Raw genomic sequence first — 17,428 nt, forward strand, 5'->3', positions numbered from 1 at the left:
CTTCTGCAAAGACTTCTATCAATGGGGAGGCCCCATCTTCAAAGCTTTTGTTCTACAGGGTGCTGGCATCCCTTCTGAGAGTTGCTAGTGCTAGAGGGGATTCCTTCTTGAAAATCCTTCAGATCACAGAGGGGGGAGTCCCGCTTTGAAGATTCTCACCAGAGTGGGGCCAAACCTCCTATTTTGCATTGCCTTTCAAAAGTATGGCGTGGGGGGTGGGAAGAGAAGAAGGGAGCGGACTGGGTAGATCCGCTCTTTGCAAGGTATCTGGTTGTGCCAACCTGCACTCAAAGCAACAACAAGGCAACGAGTTCCTTGCCGAAGTCCCATGCCGCAAGTGGTGCATATGTTCAATTAACAGAGTTATGCCACCAGCAATTTAGATAGGCGTGTTAAGGATGAACTGAGGTCAAGCATGTTTCAAATGGTATGTTTGCTCCATCAAGCCATGGCATGCTGCAGCGAGTGAGAATGCTTCCAGCAAGGAGTCTGCATTTTTCAAATGAAGTAATAAACAGCTCTTGTTATTAGTGGGATAATATTAGGTATTCCCTTCCCCCTGCAACACACACCAGGCTTTTGAGCTGCTTTAGGTGGTGGTGATGGTGACACATCATTAGGGCATTATTGATGAGAAGTGAATCAGCGTCCTTGCTTTCTTTTTCTCCACTTCAAACATGCATTAGCTGCGTGGCATGGTGGTAAAATGCACCAGCGGCTGGCCTATGCCTTCAAGAAGCATCATATGGCTTTCTCTACCTCTTCACCTCGAAGTGAGGAAAACTGCAAATCTGAGCTGGCAAAAGTCTTCCCTGCTCAAAGAAATCAAGGAGAACAGTAAAAAGGAGGGCTCAGGAATACAGCTCCTTCCTTGTTCGGTTTCTGGCTTTTGCAATCTCTCAGGGATCAGGACTAGGAGGGAATCTGTGCTTGAGACCTTGGAGAGCTATTGCCACACCAGTCAAGAGATGAGAGGCAGCTTTCTATGAAAACTAATCTCATTCCCTCCCTGATGTGCTCCTTTTTGACACGGGCAAACAAATCACAAATTGCTTTCACCCACCTGGCAGAGTCTGGGAATAACTATTCTGTGGTTGAATGTACCACTCAAGATAGGTGAGTTCTGCTGTGCTTCCTGGACCTTCTGTGACCTCAAGGACAATTCCTCACGGGATGCACTGAAAGGACTGCGGTGTCTATGTGGACAATCCACAGCAGAAACCTTGGGAACATGTAGCATTATAGGGTAGTTACAGGTATAGACAAATCTGTAATGGACTGGTTTGTTTTGGAGGAACAAAAGGAATCGGGAAGGCAAAGATATATCAGTCTTTTTGCTGACAAAACAGACCTATTATAGGATCATATTTGCTCTAGCTAGTTTTCTAGTTGCAGTTTTGCCTGTTAAAAACAAATGGGTGGATTCCATACGATGGGCTGCCAGCATGATTTACAACTGGAGGAGGGAACCTCAGCCAGCTGAGACCCTTCAGTCCTCTCTATGCAGCCCCTGCTCAGCACACCCCTTCTCCTTGGGCCACACCCCTCACCAGGCCTACTTTCCACTCTTTGGGGTGTTTGTGATTGGCTGGGATGTGTCCCTGTACTCCCACAATGCCTCTTGCTTGTCTGGGTGGAGACTAGTGTGTGATTCCGAGTAGAAACTAGCCTCCTGTACAAAGGTAAAATTTGCACTCATTGCTCCAAACACACCACATGCCAAACACGCCATGTGATGCGGCCCCTGCAAGATTGTCCGAAAGGCAATGTGGCCCTCAGGCTGGAATAAGGCTCCCATCTCCTGATTTGGAACTATTAAAGAGGATTTAAAAATGCCAGATAGTGGGGGACCAATAGTGTAGGGTCTGTTCTGTTGCTGAAGCATTGGATTACCGTATTTTTCGCTCTATAAGATGCACCCGACCATAAGACGCACTTAGTTTTTAGAGGAGGAAAACAAGAAAAAAATATTCTGAATCAAATGTTGTTGAAGAGGCTTTGTGTGGCTATCCCTGAAGCCAGAACAGCAAGAGGGATTGCTGTGCACACACATTTCCCCTTACTTTTTAGGAGGGGAAAAGTGCGTCTTATAGAGCGAAAAATACAGTAAATTTTTAAAGAGGAGAGGGGAAGATCCTGTTTTAATATAATTTTTTTTACTAGTTTTTTTTTTTTAACATATCATTTTCAACAGTAATTAAACATACTTTTACATCTTATTCAAATTTTTGACTTCCATCAATCCTGTCTGAAAATTTTCCAATCTAATCTCTCAGTATGCATTTCTTAGGGGAAGATCCTGTTTTAGTTGTTTTTGAATTGAGCGTTATAGTATTTTATCACTGTAAAATATATTGGGTTTTGCCATGATGTTTTTGCTTCATTTTTAATTAGAAACATTTATAGCTTGCTCGTCGTTTAAAAAACAAATCCCAGAGCAAGTTAAAATTAACAGCACCAGCTCAATAAGACAACCAGTATTACTTAAAAACTCAACTCTGATACAGCATGAACCAGATCAGCACATCTGTGAACATATGTCCATCGCCCCTACCCAAATTGCCATTAGCCTGAAGCCTGGGTGATTAGATATGGTGCCAAAAAGCCATCAGCACCAGCCAGATCTGTAAGGGGTGGGCACTCCATTGTTAGGGTGTCAGGTCTGTGAATATTGTGAGCGGCCTCATAATGCACACCTGGCAGGTACAGCACTATTAAGGTGATGTTCCCAGCCTCTCCTGATATCCAGGCAGGTGTATATAGGAGCAATCCAGGTCTTAACCCTGGATATTTATCTTAATAGGCTGAGTTTTAATAGGTGAACAGGGTATAATTATTGTATTACTGAATGACTGGCAATGGACTTGGACCAAGCGCTGCAGATTTGGAAGGTTCTTGCATAGTTCACAGTTCAAACTTAAGTGCATCACTTGAAAGTCCAAAAGAAAAAGTTCAGGAATGAGCAACACTACAGTTGGTTTAAATTTCCCCCAAGAGCGTATGGGGTGTGTATGTGTGTGATTATGTGAGATGAAAAGCTATCTTAATCATGCAAACAGGCTTCTGAGTTTTGCATACTCAGTGCACATCGGCCTCTATGAGTTAATTTACACATTCTGGAGAAAAGCCCGTTTGGTTCAGACCACAAAATGCAATGCGGGACTGAAGGCTCTCTCCAACGCTAAGGTCAAAGTCCAGGAATAGATTTCACGGTGGGGAGAAATGTTCCAGGTTAGCCTTCTCTTGAGTGACTTTTTCTGTGTTCGTGGAGGTGTTCTGAATTGTGTGTTCAAATAGGCAGGGCTTACGTTCTGAAATGTTGTTATACTGTGCCCTGTTCCTGCCTAGGTCATAGCTCCTCCCTGAGGACAGCAAAATTTTGGAGGGCCACTAAAATTTAGAGTAGGCTCAGCATTAATCTTCCTTCTTTCTACCTCATGTGCTCCTGGGTGTTTTGGTTTTAATTGTTTTAACTGAAGGATTTTCATAGACAACAAGGGTACATACAACTTCTTTGTTCTAAATTCATTGAGTCCTTTCTACAAGATCAGCTACAATCGGTGTGAGAGGCTGCTGTCGTCGACATTGTGAGGTAGGGTGGGGGAAGTAAATTAGGGAGCAGGGGGAGGAAGAAGGGCGAGATAATAATTTTCCATCCTTTTGTTTAGTGTATGTGTAGAGTTTTGATGCCAGCATCAGGAGGATAGTTATTTAGTTATCTATTTGTTTGTTTGTTTGTTTGTTTTTATAATAATTTTTATTAGTTTTCCAATTTTAAAACAAAACAACAACAACAACATAAAAACGTCAACAAATACAGACAAACAAATATAAGTTCTTAACCTCATTTTCATAAGCCTCCTTTCTCGGACTTCCCCATACCTCACCCTTTTTGCATCCTTATTTTACAATTTTTCAGCAACCCTTTTAGCCAATTAAATTTAAATTTGTTATCTTTCTCAATTTCACCTTAAATCATCAAACATTTTCAGCTGTAATTCTGCATCTTCCTTCCCCTTGACATTTTAGCACTCATCAATATTGTAACAGTTCTTAAGATAAGCTTTGAACTTCTTCCAGTCTTCCTCCACCGTCTCTTTCTCTTGGTCGCGGATTCTGCCAGTCATTTCTGCCAATCCCATAAAGTCAATCACTTTCGTCTGCCATTCTTCCAGTGTGGGGAGTTCTTGTGTCTTCCAATACTTTGCTAGAAGGATCCTTGCTGCTGTAGTGGCGTACATGAAAAAAGTCCTATCCTTCCTTGACACCAATTGGCCGACCATGCCCAAAAGAAATGCCTCTGGTTTCTTGTGAAAAGTACATTTAAGTACCTTCTTAATTTCATTATAAATCATTTCCCAAAAGGCTTTAATCTTTGGGCAGGTCCACCAAAGGTGAAAGAAGGTGCCTTCAGTCTCATTACATTTCCAACATTTATTATTGGGCAAATGATAAATCTTCGCAAGTTTGACTGGGGTCATGTACCACCTGTAAATCATTTTCATAATATTTTCTCTTAGGGCATTACATGCCGTGAATTTAATACCGGTGGTCCATAACTGTTCCCAGTCAACAAACATAATGTCATGACCAATGTCCTGTGCCCATTTAATCATGGCTGATTTAACTGTCTCATCTATTGTATTCCACTTCAGCAACAAGCTGTACATTCTTGATACATTCTTAGTATTGGGTTCTAACAGTTCTGTTTCCAATTTCGATTTCTCCACCTGGAAGCCAATTTTCCTGTCTTGTTTAAAGGTTTCCATTATTTGGTAATAATGAAGCCAATCTCGCACCTTGGGCTTTAATTTCTCAAAACTCTGTAGTTTAAATTCACCACTTTCTTGTTCTAAAATTTCAGAATATTTCGGCCATTTGGATTCCATGTTAAGTTTCTTCACCTCCTTAGCCTCCATAGGTGATAACCACCTAGGAGTTTTATTTTCCAACAAATCCTTGTACCGAATCCAAACATTATATAATGCTTTCCTAACAATATGGTTTTTAAAACCCTTGTGAACTTTAACCTTGTCGTACCATAAATATGCATGCCAGCCAAACCTATTATCAAATCCTTCCAAATCCAGAATATCTGCATTCTCAAGAAGTAGCCAATCTTTCAACCAGCAGAAAGCTGCCGATTCATAGTACAGTCTCAAATCCGGCAGGGCAAACCCCCCTCTTTCTTTTGCATCAGTAAGTATCTTAAATTTTATTCTGGGCTTTTTGCCCTGCCAGATAAATTTAGATATATCTTTCTGCCACTTCTTGAAACAATCTAGTTTATCCACAATTTGTAATGTCTGAAACAAAAATAACATTCTAGGCAATACATTCATTTTGATCACTGCAATTCGGCCTAACAAGGAAAACTTCAAATTCGACCATATTTCTAGATCTTTCTTTACCTCTGTTCAACATTTATCATAATTGTCTTTAAATAAGTTCACATTTTTAGATGTCATGTTAATCCCCAAGTATTTTACTTTCTTTGCCACCATTAACCCAGTTTCATTTTGGAATCTCTATCTTTCAACATTTGTTAAGTTTTTTTCCAGAACTTTAGTTTTTTGTTTGTTCAACTTAAATCCTGACACCTGACCAAAAAATTGAATTAACTCTAAAACTCTTTTTGTACTAGTGTCTGGCTCTTGTAAAGTCAATACTAAGTCATCTGCAAATGCCTTCAATTTGTAGTGTTTAGCTCCGACCTGAACTCCTTTTACCAGCTGGTCCCCCCTGATCATGTTCAACAAAACCTCCAGGACTGATATAAAAAGTAATGGGGATATCGGGCACCCCTGCCGTGTCCCTTTTTCTATGGAAAGTTCATCAGTAACCACATTATTTACAATTAACTTAGCCTTTTGTTCAGAATATATTGCACTTATATCATTTTCAAACCTTTGACCTACCCCCATCCCATGGAGATTCTTCTTCATAAACTTCCAAGAGATATTATCAAAGGCTTTCTCCGCGTCCACAAAAATCAGGACTGCCTTCGTGTTAATATTTACAGTTAGCAGTTCCATAATATCAATTATGTTCCTTACATTATCTGATAAGTGTCTTCCTGGGAGAAAGCCTGCCTGGTCCTTATGAATCTCCTCCATTAACACCCTCTTCAGTCTTTTTGCTAAAATGTCAGCAAATATTTTGTAATCCACATTAAGTAGTGAAATAGGGCGGTAGTTCTTGATCTGGTTTTTTTCGGTTTCAGTCTTTGGTATAAGTGTGATGAAAGCTTCTTTCCACGATTCAGGTGCCTTTTCCCCCTCTAATATTTCATTACAAACCTCCTTAAGCAGCTGTACTAACCATTCTTTCAATGCTTTATAATATCTGGAGGTTAGTCCATCTGGTCCTGGAGATTTCCCTAGTTGCATATTTTGAATGGCACCCTCCACTTCTTGGTCTGTTATTTTCTCATTTAAAATCAACATACTTTGTTGCGAAATTTTTTGTAATCCATATTTCTTAAGAAAATCTTCCATATCTCCTTCATTTTCCGGCCTGTTTGTTTGTTTGTGCAGTGTGAGAAATTTGGGAGCCTGGAGCATGGTTGATTGCATTCAATTGTTGTTGTTGTTGTTGTTGAAGATAATAATAATAATAATAATAATAATAATAATAATAATAATATTTTTTTAAAAAAATTATACCCCACCCATCTGGCTGGGTTTCCCCAGCCACTCTGGGCAGCTTCCAGCAAAATATTAAAATACAATAATTCATCAAATATTAAAAGCTTCCCTAAACAGGGATACCTTCTGATTTCTTCTAAAAGTCAGATACAGTGGTGCCTCGCAAGACGAAAAGAATCCGTTCCGCGAGTCTCTTCATCTAGCGGTTTTTTCGTCTTGCGAAGCAAGCCCATTGACGGCTTAGCGGATTAGCGCTATTAGCGGTTTAGCGGCTTTTAGCAGCTTTTAGCGGCTTAGCGGATAAGCGGCTTAGAAAAAGGGGGGGAGGGGGGAAAATCTGCAGGAACTCGCAAGACATTTTCATCTTGCGAAGCAAGCCCATAGGAAATTCGTTTTGCGAAGCACCTCCAAAACGGAAAACTCTTTCGTCTAGCGAGTTTTCTGTCTTGCGAGGCATTTGTCTTGCGGGGCACCACTGTAGTTCTTTGACATCTGGTGGGAGGGCATTCCACAGGGCGGGCGCAACTACCGAGAAGGCCCTCTGCCTGGTTCCCTGTAACTTCACTTCTTGCAGTGAGGGAACCACCAGAAGGCCCTCAGTGCTAGACCTCAGTTTCTGGGCAGAATGATGGGGGTGGAGACGCTTCTTCAGGTATACTGGGCTGAGGTTGTTTGAGGCTTTAAACTTTGAATTGCGCTGGGAAATATACTGGGAGCCAATGTAGGTATATTGAATTTATATACTGCCCTATATCCGGAGGTCTCAGGGCAGTTCACAGAAAAGATCACAATACATAAAATCAAAATACCGTAACACACACACCCCAAAAGAGCCACATTTTAAAAGGGTATGGGATGTCAATCAGGTCAACCAAAGGCCTGGTTAAAAAGGAACGTTTTTCCTTGGCAAATTGCTCTTAAAAGAGAAATGAGGTTAAAGTTTTCAGGTCGCTGAAGTCTACCCTTGCATGCTACAGTTCCAGAAGTTTGGCTGTAGACAGGCATATCCACACTGCTCTGCTGCCTGCATTGCACAACTTTAGGGTGATGTACAGGATGAGCCTATCTGCCGGAAAATCCCCCAGAGCCACCTGGAAACATACTGGGTCCATCAGCCTCCAAGAATGGACCATCCCAATAGTTTCCCCCACCTCTCCAGAGTGGAAAGGGTCCTGAAAATCTAGATCTCAACAGGAAATGATCTGCCCATGTCATGGGACTGGTGTCAATATCCCCCACTTTCAGATCATCCTCTCCCTGCCCAGTTGAGAAAACAAGGTCCAGAGTGTGGCCTGCTACATGCATTGGGCTGGTGACATCTTAAGACAACCCCATGGTCATCATAAGATCCCTTATTTCATCAGTGGAAGTTCTACCCATGGCAAAGCAACCTAAAGTGTGGTGGGCATTTTCTACCATTGCCCCTGCACTGTGGAAAGCCCTTCCCTCTGTCATATTTGAAGCATTGTCTATTTTAGTTGCTTCCGATGTCTTGTGAAGACATAACTTTCTGCCCAGATTTTCCCTGACCCATAAGATCACACCCTTGTTTCTGAATTCCTCTTTTTATCTGTTCCTCTTTCCATCTGTTTTTATAATGTTATTTTACTTTCATTTGTGTGTGTGGTTTTATTGTCTTGGTGTTGTTTCTTGTATACTGTTTAGAGGTTTAAAAAAATATCAAGCTTTTCAGAAATCTTTTTGAATAAAAGTTCAATGGGACTTACTCTCAGGTGGGTGCACATAGGTTTGCTGCCTTAGTGAAGTTGGTACCACAAGATGGGACAAAGGCCACTGGCTTACAGTACAATATTTTGCATATTTATTCAGAAGGAAATCCCACTGTGTTCAATGTGTCTTGCTTCCAAGTAAGTGTACAGAGGAGGGCAGCCTCAGATGGCTTTTTAAAGAAGGATTAGTCAAACTCATGAAAAATAGCTTCCAAGAAAGCGCACTGCTATATGCAAGATGTAGGATTGACACAAAGGATGGTGACTGGAATACTTTATTTTTTACACACCTAAGCAAACATTACATACCCTCCAACAACATTTCTCCAAAGAAAATAGGGACATCCTATTATACACGAGAAGGAGACCATTAGAAACCTCACGTTGCTGCCTCAGGGCCTGGTCTCTAAAGCCTCTGTATACTGGAACATACAGTCGTTCCTTGGTTCTCAAACAGAATGCGTTTCAGGAGTCCGTTCGACTCCCGGAAACATTAAAAAACCAAGGCGTGGCTTCTGATTATCGGAAGCTACAGAAGCTGTGCCAGATGTTCGGCTTCTGAAAATCGTTTTAAAACTGGAACACTCACTTCCAGGTTTCGATCGTTCGGGAGCCATTTTGTTTGGGAGCCAAGGCGTTTGAGATCCGAGGTATGCCTATAGAGTGGTACCTTGGGTTAAGTATTTAATTCGTTCTGGAGGTCTGTTCTTAACCTGAAACTGTTCTTAACCTGAAGCACTACTTTAGCTAATGGGGCCTCCTGCTGCCGCTGCACCGCCGGAGCACAATTTCTGTTCTCATCCTGAAGCAAAGTTCTTAACCCGAGGTACTATTTCTGGGTTAGTGGAGTCTGTAACCTGAAGCGTATGTAACCTGAAGTGTATGTAGCCCGAGGTACCACTGTACATGAAACAAGGACTGAACTGAAATACTACAGTTTACACCAGGAGATGCAGTGGGAAAAGGCTTCCCTTTGTGTGTGATTCTTGGAGACACCTGGTTGGCCACTGTGGGAAACAGGACTGGAGCGACCATTGGTCTGATGTGGCAGAGCTCTTCTTATGTTTGTTCTTATGACCCTGACCTTAAAAGACAATGGCAAAACAAGCTGCCCTTTTGTTGGAGGCCTGGCTGCTGGGTATTATCCATACGACACAAGTCATCGTGCCTTTTCAGCTGCCTCCTGGTCACACACCTGCTCCTCAAAGCCCCACAGCACAGGAGTCCTGTGTGTGTGTGTGTGTGTGCGCTCCACAGCCAAAGTGAAAACGCAAAGCCTGAGAGAAAGTGCAGGTCTGTTGTTCCTTTGTTCAAACACCGGTCATTTGTTGACTCAGGTGGCCATTGCGGCGGACGGCATTAGGACGAGGCAGGCATTGTCGCTCCGAACAAGTGTCCCTCCAAATAACCGCTGCTCTGGGTTTTTGATACCTGGAGTGAGGATGCACATGCCAGGGAAGAATGTATCAAAAACATGCCGCTGACTCAACATCAGAGGGAACCTCAAAGGGAGAATGAACTAGAACAAAGAACAAAAACATTACAGAAGTGCCACACTGGAGGAGGAAAAAGGAGGAGGGGGGAAAAACACACAAAAAAACACACCACCCCTCTGTACTAACAACAGGAACAAGGTCAGCCATAAAAACCAGAAGAAAAGAGGGAAGTCTCCAGAAAGCATAACAAACGAACCACACAAAACATGCCAGCCATATTCCTATTGATCCCCCTCCACACACAATATGAGCTCCCATTACAATGTTTTGTTTTGGTTTTGGAGAAAGAAAACGCAGAGGGGACGAGTTCTAAGAAGGGAGCTTGGGGACAGTATGGTCGTGGGTGGCATGGGCAAAAGATTCCTACCTTGCAGGGGGTTGGGCAAGACTGTCCCTTCAAACGCCACAATTCTATGGGATGGCATCAGAAGAAATAAAAACCAAAAAGAAGAGAACAGACATGCAAGACAGGGAGCTCAATGAGGTGCTACCACTCTAAGGTCTCCAGAGCCCTTGGGCAAGGGGCCCAACTGGCACCCTTGTTAGTGGGACACAACTGGGTTCTGAGCACTCTTCAAAGTGTTGGTGCTGACCTTTAAAGCCCTAAATGGCCTCGGCCCAGTATACCTGAAGGAGCATCTCCACCCTCACCATTCAGCCCGGACACTGAGGTCCAGCTCTGAGGGCCTTCTGGTGGTTCCCTCACCGTGAGAAGCGAAGTTACAGGAAACCAGGCAGAGGGCCTTCTCGGCACTGGCACCCGCCCTGTGGAACACCCTCCCTTCAGATGTCAAGGAAATAAACAGCTATCTGACTTTTAGAAGACATCTGAAGGCAGCCCTGTTTAGGGAATTTTTTTAATGTTTGATGTTTTATTGTTTTTTAAATATTTTGTTGGAAGCCACCCAGAGTGGCTGGGGAAACCCAGTTGGATGGGCAAGGTATAAATAATAAATTGTTGTTGTTGTTGTTACCAGGCCAACCCTGGTCACCAGTGCTGCCTCTAGTTCTTGAAGAGACCATCACCTCGGGAGATAAATCAACTGGGAGACTTTCTACTCTTCTCTCTCTCTTCACCCTTTCTCACCTTCCCTTTCCTGAAAGGAAGACAAAAGAGAAGAAGCCTAGGTCAGGGGACTTGGATTTCTTTCTTTCTTTCTTTCTTTCTTTCTTTCTTTCTTTCTTTCTTTCTTTCTTTCTTTCTCTTATTTATTTAAATTATTTTATTATACAGACTAAGATATTGTTCATGGTGATAAAGCCCCTGATTGGAATAGAATGTTCAGCTGCTCCTGGAAGTAAAAGGTTTGCAATCCAACTTCTGCGAGGGAAGCGAAAATTGTCTGCTTGGCTGGGATCAAAATCTCACATAACAGGAGGCTGAGAGCCTGGAAGAGGGGCCAGGAAATAGGGGAGATAAAGGACAAGGATCCCAAAGGCAAGGGTGGTGGTGGTGAGGTCAGGTTGAAGGAAGGGTGAAGAGTTAAGAGACATTCGTGTGCCACATGTTCCTGTCACAAAATTATATTCTGGAACTGGGTCTAGTTTATCATTGTTTTTATAGGCAGCATTTGATTTAAGGTTGAGGCTACTCCGGTAACACGTGCAAGAGACCAAAATATGGCAAAGCACCTCCATCTGCATAGCCTTTGCGCGAGGCAAAGCTTTGTTGTGTTCCGTCAGATTCCTCTCCAAGAGAAGGGGAGTCTTCTGCCCGCACGCCAGAAGTATTTGTTTACAGGATCGGGCCCCACCATTTCATTTTAAAGCAGGCCCCCTTCCTTTATTTATTCCTTTATTTATCTCAGCCCCCTTGCCTGTGAAGTTATGCTTGTTAGTGAAAGGTGAAAGGCTTTTTTGATATCTAAAGCCAATGTTACAATGAGCTTTTCTCCCCATGAGAGCACCTGGTTCTCATGTTTAATGAGTAAACACAGGAAAACAGAGACTTGAAGGCTGATTGTTCTCACCATCATTACTTCTGAACCCGACATTAAAGAGAAGTAAAAGACAACGGCACAGCAGTTCTTTGTTTTTTCCACCACACTTCCTTAAACAAAACAAAACAAAACAAAACAAAACAAAATCTGTAATGAGACGCATTTGAAGTCTTACTTGGGGGACAATCTTCTAGATTATAATTGATAATTTTTCCAAAGCAGTATTTTTTTTGCGGGGGGGGGGGAGGGTACAGATTGTGTAATAATAATTACTTGTTTCTTTTGAGGGGATAAATAAAATATGAATAATGTAATTACTCCCTAACAAAATGTGGAGAGCTGGTTCCCCACTGCTCCATCGACTGCAGCGAGCAAAGAGACAGGATTTCAGGAGCCAATTTCCATGTGGAGGATGACATGCTACAATTCCTCCCCACTTACACGTGCCACATTTTGCCAGCAGAATCATCCGCATTAAAGGAAGAGATTCTTTATTTATGCAAACTCCCTCCTCCCCAATTAATTCTTCTTAAAAAGAAACAAATTGCCAGTCACATAAGTTAGAGTAGTGACGAGCGGAGAGAAGAGTCATTTGCGGGAGGAAAAAAAAAGATTATTATACAAATTCTGGGGAGAGACTTCTTCCAACCAACTGAATTTTTACTCGCTGACCAGTGAAACTATTGTTCAGGCAGTATTGGGATATGAAGATAAGTAGAGCCTGCTGGATCAGGCCAATGGACCATCAGATGCATCGTTCTGCTCCCAAAATCCAGATTTGGCTCTGCTCTGCTCATGGGCTACTATTTCCTTCGTTGGAACATAGGACACTGGCTGATACTGAGGCAGCCCTAAGGACCACCTAGTTACGGATTGTTTGCACCAGGGTTTCCCAAACTTGAGTCTCCAGCTGTTTTCAGACTGCAGTTCCCATCATCCCTGACCACCGGTCCTGCTAGCTATGGATGATGGGAGTTGTAGTCCAAAAACCGCTGGAGACCCAAGTTTGGGAAACCCTGGTCTACACTGAGTGGCAGTGCCTTCTGCAGGGTTTCAGGCAGAGTTCTCTCCCAGCCCTAGGGATTGAACCTGAGACATTCTACATGCAGTGCATATGCTCCATTATAGAGCCACCTTCCTTGCTGTTGGCATTGCCCCCAGCCTACTGGGCTGAGCCCAGGCTTTGTGTCTGACATACCAAGTTCTTTTCTTGCTCCGCCTGCCTCCATTCTGCCCCTGCTATCGAAGGCCTTCTCCATGTTAGAGGAAGGTACGTCCAGACAGACTGCAGTTATTTGTGGAAGATATTTTAATGCCCACCTGATTTGGGTATTGCTCCCTTTCCTTCCCTCTACGCACAGTGGAGAAGATCCCTCCTTCTGACTCACTAGGTAGGCCTTCCCTACCTCAACACCTCTAGAAAGATGTGTAACATCCAGCACCTTAAGGGAATGTAGAGGCTTATTGTATCTCACAGGTTCCCTTGCTGCAAGAAGCCAGGTTACAGGGAACCAGGCAGAGGGCCTTCTCAGTAGTGGCACCCGCCCTGTGGAACGCCGTCCCACCAGAGAAAACAACTACCAGACTTTTAGAAGACATCTGAAGGCAGCCCTCTTTAGGGAAGCTTTTAATGTTTAATAGATTATTGTATTTTTAATATTTTGTTGGAAGCTGCCCAGAGTGGCTGGGGAAACCCAGCCAGATGGGCAGGGTATAAATAATAAATGATGATGATTATGATGATGATGATGATGAAATCTAAATGCCTATTTCCTCTCATTCATCGTTTAGCTGATGCCACACACGTAATCAGAAGGAATTTTGAGGTTGCAGGATCTGTTTCCCATCTCCAGTGGATAATGAAGTGGACAGCTAATACACAGTTCCCATGTATGCAATCCAGATATGATAGTTCACTTCCTGTACATACATTTGCGTTCTCTCTCTCTCATAGGTCTGGTTCAAATGTAATAATCTTGGGCTACAATCCTGTGCACACATGTCTGGAAATAAGTTCTACTGCACTCAGTGGGACTTACTTTTGAATTAGTATGTACAGGATTTCATTGTCAGTCTAATAATTGTGGTTTATTAGACCAAGAATGAATGTTGGGCCCATATATACTTCCTTCTTCCCTTCCTTCTCTCTCATGCCATAAAGAACACCAGGGTTTGTTAAAACACAGCTGAACCAAGAAACAGTGGTTTAACCAGCATCTAATCCTGGTTATTTATATAAAAAAAAGTTTTATAAATAATGTTAGATGTGCCAAAACGGGAGGAGAGATGTGACAATGGAGTGTGTGGCCAGAGGGCATATTTTCTTTCCAATGAATCAAGCTGCAACTGCACTTCGAATACTGTGCACAGTTTTGGTTGCAACACAAAAAAAGATGAAAATATGCCCCCCAAAAGCAAACAAAATGATCACGAGACTGGAGTGACTCAGTTTAGAGAGAAGGTGAATAAAGAGGTGTGTGATAGAAGTGTTTAAAAACATAATACTAGAACCCATCTGACGAAACTGAATGTTGGAACAGTTAGACAGACTTCTTCACATAGTTAAACTATGGGATTTGTTACCATAAAATGCCATTATGCTTGCTAGCTTAGATGGCTTCCCAGAGGGATTAAAGAAATCCATGGTGAAGAAGGCTACCGGAGAAACATGAGGGGAAGAGTGCTATCGTCCTCATGCCTCCATGGGCATCTGGTTGGACACTGCAGAAACAAAATGCTGCCCTTGATCAGCCTCTGGTCTGATCCAGCAGAATTCTTACCATGTTCTAAAGAGAATTCCCTTTAGCCAGTTCACATAGATCCACTCCATGAACATTCAAATATGCCTTCCAGAGTATTTCGCTCAGGAAGATAAGTTGTTGTTGTTGTTTAAAAAAACCACATTCCTGGGAACAGCAGCATAAAAATGTAAAGACTTTAGAAGACTTCAAGCCACTTTTTTCTTTCCTTAATTTTGTAAACTTTCTTTATCAATATTTAATGGCATTTTGATATTTGCTGTTTGGTAAAAGCTATTCTTTAAAAACCACAACTGCAATGTCAATTTTTCATGTGGAAAGAAGACCCTCAGTGGCTTTGTTTATTTTCATCCTCAAAATATGGGGGGCGGGGGGCGGGCAGGAATCAAAATGAAACGGAATAGACTTCTTCTAACTGTCATGCAAAATGCATTTAGCATGGCCATTGATCAGCTCTTTTGCTTCTTCATGGGGCATCTCTACATTTTAGCTTTTCCAATAACAGTTAGGCATTGTGTGCTTTGTTTTGTCCAGACTCTCCAGAGGGTCTTCTGCTCTCTTTCTCTGAATTTTCTTTAATGGTCATGATCAAAATGCAAAATATACACAGCATAGGCTGCCCACACTTTGCAACCTGTGCACCTAGCTGTTCTGACTGTGCCAACCATGTGCTTGAGGGGAATGGGGTCCTGAATACAATATATCCCCACCACACACACAACTGAGGAGAGGAGGAAAACTCAGTCCTTTTACCCAGAATTGATTCTGCCACAGCTAACAGTGCACAGTACTTGCCAGACAAGCAATCTGTTTGGACAAAGTCAATAGCATCCACCTGGCATATACTCCTTAGAAAACTGACAAAGAAATAGCAAGCATATCATAGTACAGGGGAGCAAGCCCATGGCCTGGCCTCTGCAGCCATTTGTATTGGTCTGTCATCCTCCTCTCACATTTGGCACCTCTGTTTGAAGGTGCTGCTTCTTTTTCTGTCAAAACATCACCAGTAGAAGGTTTTCGAGGAAACATGGAGGATCATTGAGCCACTCTAGATCCTTCTAACAGTGTCCCCTTTACTGATTTTTAAGATGTGGCCACCATCTTGTGTTATACCATGCCACCACAGCAGCCATTTTGTTTTTTGCCAGGTCCAGGTGGCAGCCATTTTGTGACTGGCACCCATAGCCCTTTTTCAAAACTTCCAAAGAGGTTGGCAATCCCTAACTTAATACCAGATCCGACACATGGCATTTGTACCAGCAAACCAAATCTATGCTTCCAGTATGCACTTACATTTTTTTTCTCCACAGTTACAAACGTGTCCGAAGCCATGAATAAAGTCACTAATGCCTAAGTTTATCAGTCCAGAAATTAAGGGAAGAATGAAGACTAGGAACAGGCCTCTAGAAGGGCAGGTGGATCACAAAATATTGTAGAGAACCTGTTAATTTGGGGGAGGAGGGTAGATGGGCATAGGAAGAATTCACAAGGAAGAACTTCTAGCAATTTACGTATTTCAAATTGATCCTCCTTTGCTCACATTTCTTTATAGATATGAAAAGATACTGTAAATAAATAAAATATGTTATTTTTTTTCATCCCTGTGCTGCCAATCATATGATAAAAGGAGCCATTATTTTACGACCCCTGTGGTTGTCTGTCTGTCTGTCACAATGAACTCAAGAACAACAGACATCTCTGTGTCGCTTCTAATTGGTGCACCTACTGCGTTGTCTTCTGAAGGATCCAGTGTTGATTTCTTGCAAATACTTCATTTTCCAACAGGTTGTTTCTGGGCTTGCAACAGAACGCAAGGGTGTCCTTCGGGACAGGATGGCCCAGTTCTGTCTTCTGGAATACTGTCTGCTGTGCTTCCCCCTCCAGGCTACCAATGGCAATGCCAGCATGGCTTGACATACTCGCCAATGTGGCCTCCTAGTTACACAGGGAACTGCAAACATTCAGCTGAACCAATCAGCTTAATCAGGGCAACAGGATTATCCAATTTTGCAATGTACAATGGTGGAAAAACTAAAGAGAATAGCTATTCCCCCTTGTCCATGGGTGATAGCCAATGCTGTCTATGTATAAGCAGATTGGCTTTCCAGTGGTGCAACGGGATGTTCCTCCCACCGCTCACCTCGAAGCTCCCCACACTCTCTCAAAAAATCTCTGCTGGAGGGTTGGGGGGGAACCCTCTGGATCAGATCTGGAGGGAGCATTGGGATCTGCAAAGACGAGGGGTGGAAGGTGAGTCCCTGTTGCATGAGCAGAGGTCTGTAGGAATATGAACTCGGCGACATTAGTAAAGAAAAAGCGCTTTACGTGTGTTATAATACTGTGACACCAGATGGCGCTGTGGAGTCCCGTCTTTGGCCAATGTGATTTCCCTCTATGAAGTTGGCAGTGTGTTTTCCCAAAACGCTTTTTTTGGTGTGTCTAGATCCAGCCTAAATAAACCACAGGATCAGAGCATATAATCCAGTAAACAAAATGTTCCACCCAGCATTGACAGAGCATGTAGGCCGGGCCCCCTCAAGATTTTTTGGGGGGTGGCAGGGCCCTCTTGAAACAAATATTGAGGTGGCAGAAGACACCTCCACCCCTAGAGCTGGCGCACCTCGTGCTTATATAAGTATATAGCTTACTATTTACTATGATTTAGTCACCATTAAGGGTCATGGCCACTAGTCCCATCACCTGCTGGCAAATAGAAGGGTAAGAAATGAAGGCAGTGAGAGATTTTACTTTCTTGGGTTCCATGATCACTGCAGATGGTGACAGCAGTCACAAAATTAAAAGACGCCTGCTTCTTGGGAGAAAAGCAATGACAAACCTAGACAGCATCTTAAAAAG

The 17,428-nt window shown here is 42.8% G+C and overlaps 1 long non-coding RNA gene across 2 annotated transcripts; it reads right to left on the reverse strand.

Annotated features, from left to right (window-relative positions):
* Positions 1-10,573: 10,573 nt before the first annotated feature.
* On the reverse strand, positions 10,574-16,666 carry LOC307210921. Of its 2 annotated transcripts, none has more exons than XR_013836227.1 (3): positions 16,299-16,666; positions 11,844-11,923; positions 10,574-10,970 (listed from the first exon to the last, which is right to left on the reverse strand). It is a non-coding gene; the product is annotated as an uncharacterized lncRNA (long non-coding RNA). The 2 variants fall into 2 exon arrangements; XR_013836228.1 differs by lacking the exon at positions 16,299-16,666 and adding an exon at positions 15,526-16,236.
* Between the last annotated feature and the right edge of the window lie 762 nt (positions 16,667-17,428).

This window comes from Podarcis cretensis, assembly GCF_951804945.1.
Source record: "Podarcis cretensis genome assembly, chromosome: 2".
NCBI lineage: Eukaryota > Metazoa > Chordata > Lepidosauria > Squamata > Lacertidae > Podarcis > Podarcis cretensis.